Here is a 7,630-nt window from a genome sequence, read left to right as displayed (position 1 = left end):
CGGCCCGGGCCGCGCCGCGCTCGCCCGCCCGCCGGCTGAGCCCGGAGCGGGAGCCGGGCCGGGGTCAGGGTTTGGGCTTCTCCGGCCGCTCCGGGCCCCGGGGCCGCGCTGCGAAGCGTCAGCGTGGCCGCAGGTCCCGCCGCTGCTCGCAGGGGCTGCGGTAGCCGCCGGCGCGCACAGAAGCACTTTTCTATCTCCCGCCAAGCGCGTCGGCGCCGCCCGGGCCTGGCGCGCGGGCGGGCTGGCGTGCGCGGGGCGGGGCCAGCGGGCGGGGCGTGCTCGGGGGGCGGGGCCGGAGAGCCGAAGAACACCGCACCTGCGCAGAGCCCTGAAGCCCCAGGGCAGGGAGAGGGCGTGGGTGTGGCTCCGAACAAGCAGCCAGGTGACTGAGGCCTGGCTCGAGCCAAGACTGATCGGGGCGGCCCTGGAGGAAAGACTGAAGAAAGGGAGTGAGCCGCAAGGATGGGAGAGTCAGGCCGGGGAAACCACCTGTGCAAAAGGGGCAGCTCTAGTCCAAGCTGCTCCTGCGTCCCTACAGCCCCACCTCAAAGCGGCCCCCTCACCCCCACCTAGACCGGGTCTGTGCCTCGAAACCATCTCCCTGCTTCCTTTCCAGCCTCGAATTCAATGGCTCCAGCTCCTCAGCTTGACTGCTGGCGGCCAAAAGTGAGCCTCCTAGAATGCAAACCTGATCTTGACTCTCCAGAACTTAAAATCTAGGTCCTCTACCTAAGGGTAAAATACTCTGTAATCAGGTGTTTATAGGATTCTGCCAGATCACCGCCCCACCCCCCAACCCACCGCCCCCAGCCAAAGAAAACTCGCAGCCTCCTGGCCTTTACTCGGGCCCAGTACACTTCCCACCCCTCCCACCCGAATAGTTCCTGTTTATCCTTAGAGTCCATGGCCCACAACCTGCTTGTTGACTCGTGCGTCTCCCCATTTGAACTATGGGATTGCTAAGGTCCAAGTGGCCCCTCAATTCACAGCAGTATCCCCAGGGCCCAGAATTCAACTGTTGCACTGAATTCAGTTTACCACATGCTTAAACTCCTAGAGGCTTAGCAAGGATTTTCCATTTTAAGTTGCCATTTACCAAGTACCTCCCGAGTGTCACCCCACATCCAAGACAGGTGCTGAAAGGGGGGGTAAATGAATTATGAGACAGGAGCCTGGGGAGATGGGCTTAAACCTCAACCTCTTAGCCCCTGCTTATGCCTCAGACCCCTCTTCCAGAAACTTCTGGCCACCTGGGGACAGTCCAGCCCACTGCTGCAAACTTCACTTACCACAACAGAAGGAACACTGACATCTTATTATACTTGCTAGAAGCTTCCACATCAATTAATTCAGGGCTTCCCCCACCCACTTCCCTCCTAAAGTAATTCATGTGGAGATGTCCATCCCCTCTTCATTGCTAGGGCATAATATTTAAGAGTGTAGGCTCTGAAGCCGGACTTCCTAGGGTTTGATTCCCAGCTCCATCATTTACTAGTTACGTGATCATAGGCAAATAACTTCTCTGTGCCTCAGTTTTCTCATCTATAAAAATGAGTTATCAAAGACTTAGATTGCTTTTACTATGTGCCAGCCACTGTTCTGTATGCTTTATACATTTTAATTCATTTAATCCTCACAGCAACCCTATGAGGTAGTATTAGTATTCTCTTCTTTTGGCAGATGGGGACACTGAGACACAGGCCTCCCCCCAGGTCACACTGCTAGTAAATGGCAAAGAAGGGATTTAAGCCTGGGCTGTCTAGTTCCAGAGTATATGCTATTAATCACTACACTGGTACCTACTTTGTGGGATGGTTTTAGGATTAAATAAACTTATATATGTAAACCACTGAGAATAATCTCTGGTACATAATAAGCACTATATTACTTTTTGTTGTTATTATAACTCTTCAGTTGCTCTCATGCTTGCCCTTTGAGGTCTAGGAAGCTGCTTTGCACACAGCACACACTCTCACATGGATTATTAGTCCCATTTCAGGAGAGAGACAGGACCTACCAGCTCAGGCAAGGTATTTGCCCAAGGCAAGAGACAGGGAGCGGCTGTCTCCAGTTGCTAGCCAGCTGACCAATACACTTATCGACTGAAAAAGAATGCACAACCTAGAAGTTGAGAATTATGTTTTATTCAGCAGTATTACTGAGGACTTAAGCCTGGGATATAGCATCTCAGATAGCTGAGGGACTGTTCCGAAGAGGTAAGGGAGGAGCCAGGATATATAGTAGTTTTTGCAGTAACAAAAACAAAAAAACCCCAAGTAGTCAGAACATCAAAAGTTTACTGCTAATTAAAGAAAACCAGACATCTTAAGTTAATGAATTTAGCACTCTTCTATGTGTGGGAAGATGCAGGAGTCTGAGCTTATTGAAATTACTTGTTTGATACGCACCTTAACTATCTAGGGCCAGTATCCTATTTTTCTCCATCTTGAATCCCCTCAGGGCACACCATCAGGGGTGGCTGCAGTGGCTGCTGGCTTGATGGCCACAACATCCTTTGTTTACTGAAGTGGCAGGTGATATTCTTTGTCCATATCAGAGTCTAAGAAGCCTGGAGTCAGTGCTGCGAGTCAGAGAGCAGGGAGGTCACCCTGGTACCAGATGGAATCTGGTTATCTGCACAAGTGTGTCTTCTCCAGTTACCATCATGCCAACAGATACCCCTGGAGAGAAGACTCCAAGTGTCCTGGGTGCAGCCACAGCTGGGAGTGGTCCCTGGGCTCAGGACTGATAACATATAGACTGCACTCTACCAGGAACCTTTTCCTGCACATACCCTCCTTGGACAGGGAGGCTTCAGTCATTTGGTCATTCCACAGTTTGCCCCACCCCAGGTTCCAGATGCAGGGCCTGCCCCTGTCTTGGGAAGGCAGCATCAAATCTATTAAATGCTCAGGATGCAGCATAAGCCTGGACACAAAACAAACACGGATTGATCACAAATAAATGATAAGTAGGATCATATGTCCCTCTGCCTGGCGTCTTCCCCTCCACTTACTGAGCACCTCCCTTTTCACCCTTGTCCTCCCACCACCGTACTTCCTCTGCCCGTAATTTTACTTGCTCTCTCAAGAGCAGACAGCCCCACATTCACATTTCAGCTTCAGATGTTGACCATAATGTTTGGCTCCTGGCAGGTACTCACAGAAGGGGTGTTACACATTTTTAATTGAATGAATGAAATGTTAAAACTAACATTTGGGCTGGAGAGTTGTTAGGAAGGCACAGAACTGGGGGAACTTGGAATGCTAGAGTTTCGATTGTGCCTTACAGGGACCATCAAAAGAGATTTTGAAACAAAGGAATGTTTTTCAGATACTTCTGCCCAAGGAATTCCCTGGTGGTCCAGTGGTAAGACTCTGTGCTCTCAATGCCGAGGGCTCAGGTTCAATCCCTGAAGGGAACTGAGATCCCACAAGACACACTGTGCGGCCGGAAAAAAAGAAAAACGTTTTTTAAAAAAAGATACTTCTGCCTCACCCCCAAGGGCATCAGTGTAGAGGACAGAGTCATGGCAGCAGGTAAGTGGCCAGAGGCATGAGAGGTCCAGAACCAGCAGTGGAAATGGGAAACTTTCAACAACAGGGTGGATCCCAATGCAGGGAAGCAATTCAATTAACTGATTCAAGAAATCAGACCTCAACAGAGAAATTTCCTCACCCACTTCTCAAAAGATTGAGATTTTAGGAATAACTATTTGCAAAGCACCTATATTTGAGTTCCAGCAAAGGACCTGCAAAACATTCAGGTCAGAAAATAATAGCTGGATTTTACTGGGGAAGACACCATGGGCCAGGCACCATACTAAGAGCTTTGCCTTCATTTTCCATTTAATGCTCATCACTATGAGAGGCAGGTGTCAAACAGTAAGCTCCTCATTCTAAAGACAAGGAAACTGAGGTACACAGGTGTTAAGTTGCCATGATCACACAGCTAGGGGGCAGGTGGCTTGAAGCAAAGCACCCATCCTTTGAAATGTAAATTGAGAGGACAGTTTGTGAAAATATGTCGAAATGATTGAGGCTGGGCTGCACCAGGAGCTAGTCATCAGGAGACAATCCAACATCCATACTCTCTAGAACCTCACCAGGTGATAGGAGAGACAATGGGTAAACAGAAAATTAGATCTATCAGGGCGAAGATAAAGGTAGGCGCTGTGGTTATCAACCAAAGGGGTCACTGAAGGCTCTTCAAAGCTGGGTGACTTAGGAATTTGCAAGGTGGCCAGAGCGAAAAGCCAGTGCATATCAAGGAGAGAAATATTAGGAAGTACTCAGACTGCCCAGAGTTGAAGTCACTTTTTTTTTTTGACTTAAAAAAAAAATTTTTATTGGAGTATAGTTTCTGCTGTACAGCAAAGTGAATCAGTTATGCATATATCCACTCTTTTTAGATTTCCTTCCCATTTAGGTCACCACAGAGCACTGAGTAGAGTTGAGTTGAAGTCATTTTTGATTCTTCTCTCACATCATCTATCTGACCCATCTGCAAATCCTATTGGCTCTACCCTCAAACTCTACCTTCAAAATATATCTAGTGGCAAAGCACACGAAAAGATGCTCAATACTATTTCATTTGGGAATTGCAAATTTAAAACCGCAATGAGATTTACACACCTATTACAATCACTGACTAAAAAGACTAATCATGTCAAATGTTGAAGATGGGGAGTAATCAGACTTCTCCAATACTGCTGGTGGAATGTGAAAGTGTACAACCACTTTGGAAACAGCTCAGCAGTTTCTTAAAAACATATACACCTACCATATGACCCAGCCATATGGAGCCAAGAAAAATGAATGCACATGTTCACACAGAGCCTTTTACATACTTTTATTTGTAATAGCCCCTAACTGGAAACACCCCAAATGTCTATCAACAGGTAACTGGATAAACAAATTATAGATATAAAACAAATATATCCACTCTGACAATAAAAAGGAATTACTTATACAATGTGAATCTCAAAATAATTAGGCTGAAAGAAGACAAAGAGTACACACTTTGTGATTCCATTTACACACGACTCCAGAAATTGCAAACCAATCTAGTGACAGAACCAATCTAAAGTGACAGTGGTTGTAGAGAAGGGATGACAAAGGGACACGAGGACGTTTTGGGGAGTGATGGATATGTTCCATTTGCATGACTCTAGGGGTCCCTCTTCAATCACTGGGAGAAGTGTGGGGTCATTGACCACAGAACAGGGCAATCAACCCTGCGTGGGCTTGTCCAGACTCATGCCCGCCCCAGCTGTGTCCTCATTTATGCAATCGCAAAGGGTGAGAATTTGGTCTCTTAGAAACCTTCTGGGAATTCCCTGGCGGTCCAGTGGTTAGGACTCCGCACTGCCACTTCATGGGGGACGGGTTCCATCCCTGGTCAATCGGGGAACTAATGCAAATCTCTTGCATTCCTGATGAGGGGTATGAGACTCCAAGAGAAGAGCCAGGATCCTGGACTGCTTTAATACACACACCACGTCTAGCCCACACCTCTGACTTCTTATCCTGGGCCTTCTGGGGCATCAGCTTTCACAAACATTTAGTTCTTCCTTTTGTAACATGGCCACTTGCAGTTCAGCAATCAAGCTGGAAGGAGTCGCGGATTAAGGAGTTAGGGCACAAATTCAGGGAGGGAACGAACGACGGACACCAAGGCCTAGTCCAGAGGCGGGTGGAAACCACCTGCACGGCCCAGCCCGGCCAGGCCCCGCGGCCGCACTTGAAGGTAACATCACCCACCTCTGTGAAGATGGAGAGGGAAAATCAGGCCTTGGAGTCCACCTGGCAGTCTCTCGCCGCCCACAGTGAGCAGGGACAAGAGACGTGACCTGTTTCGAGGGGTCCAACTAGTGAATAAAGGCCGAAGATCCCAGGCCGTCTGACCGCGGAGCCCACGCCTCCGCCCAGAGCCGGCCCACTTCCACGCGCGCGCTCCGGCTCCGGCTCCGCGCGAGGCATCGCGGGAGGCGCACCGCCTGACGTCATTATAGGGCGCGAGCTTGGGGTTAGGTTGGATCCCGGCTGCTGGGCTGTGGAGCTCCCGCAGACTTTCCCCGCGACGCGGTCTCGCCCGGTGACCCCCGCCGGCCCCGCGCCCTCTGAGCCATACTCCCTGGGATCCTGATCGTGAGAGGACGGGTGAAAGGCCCGGGGGAGGAGAGGGAGCAGGGCAGGTACGTCGCCGGCCTCCGACACTATGGCGGTCACGGCCCGGAGCCCGGTTGACCCCCTTCAACCTCGAGCCGTCCCTGGCTCGCCGTGTGGCTCAGCAAGCCCTGCACAAGCCCCTGACACTGCAAGTTTCCTTCACGCTATTTGTCACCGTCAGCAACTCTTACGAGGTTAATTTCTCTCTCGCATTGTGAGCTGCAGGAGCGCAACCCTAGGATGAATCATTAGTGGGCTTCGTGTTAAAATTTGGTATAAGCAAGATTTATTACTCTTTTTAAAGTATATATTTCTTCCTGTCTCTTGAAGGCAGCGGAAGAAATTAATAACATTGGTTGCAGAAAGAGGAACTGAATGGCTAAAGAGGGTGAAATTCTTTCAACATCCTTCAGCCCCGTGCTTACGTATTACCTAAAATTTTTTAAATTTAAATTTCCTTACGGCATACGTAGCGCTCTAGGACCTTTTACGGGAGAGTTTGAAAACGTCTCACATATGATTTTATGAATAAGAAGTAACTTAGCAAAAGCCACACAATGGATCTATGATCTATCATAAGATACTTCAAGTTTTCCTCCGTGCTCTTGCGGGAGGAGAGACCCTTTGTCACCCATACATCTCTCTCATTATGTTATCACCTCTTCGTTTTTTGTTTTTTTTTTTTGCGGCACGCGGGCCTCTCACTGTTGCGGCCTCTCCCGTTGCGGAGCACAGGCTCCGGGCGCGCAGGCTCAGCGGCCATGGCTCACGGGCCCAGCTGCTCCGCGGCATGTGGGATCTTCCTGGACCGGGGCACAAACCCGCGCCCCCTGCATCGGCAGGCGGACTCTCAACCACTGCGCCACCAGGGAAGCCCTTTTTTTTTTCTTTTAATATTTATTTACTTATTATTTATTTTTGGCTGTATAGGGTCTTAGTTGTGGCACACTGGCTCTTCGTTGCAGCCCGCAGGCTTCGTTCTAGTTGGGAAGTGCGGGTTTTCTCTCTCTAGTTGTGGCGTGCAGGCTCCAGAGAGCGTGGGCTCTGTAGTTTGTGGCACGCGGACTCTAGTTGAGGTGTGAGAGCTCAGTAGTTGTGGCCCGTGGGCTTAGTTGCCCTGTGGCATGTGGGATCTTAGTTCCCCAGGCCAGGGATCGAACTTGCGTCCCCTGCATTGCAAGGTGGATTCTCTACCACTGGGCCACCAGGGAAGTCCCTCCTCTTCATTTTTCTTTTAAATAAATAAATTTATTTATTTATTTATGGCTGTGTTGGGTCTTCATTGCTGAGCGCGGGCTTTCTCTAGTTGTGGTGAGTGGAGGCTTCTCATTGTCGTGGCTTCTCTTGTTGCGGAGCACGGGCTCTAGGTGTGCAGCCTTCAGTAGTTGTGGCACGTGGGCTCAGTAGTTGTGGCACACGGGATTAGTTGCTTCACGGCATGTGGGATCTTCCCGTGCCAG

The sequence above is a fragment of the Grampus griseus genome (genome assembly GCF_964374135.1).
Source record: "Grampus griseus genome assembly, chromosome: 14".
Lineage (NCBI taxonomy): Eukaryota > Metazoa > Chordata > Mammalia > Artiodactyla > Delphinidae > Grampus > Grampus griseus.
The sequence above is the reverse complement of the archived record's forward strand: the minus strand, read 5'-3'. Positions refer to the sequence as shown.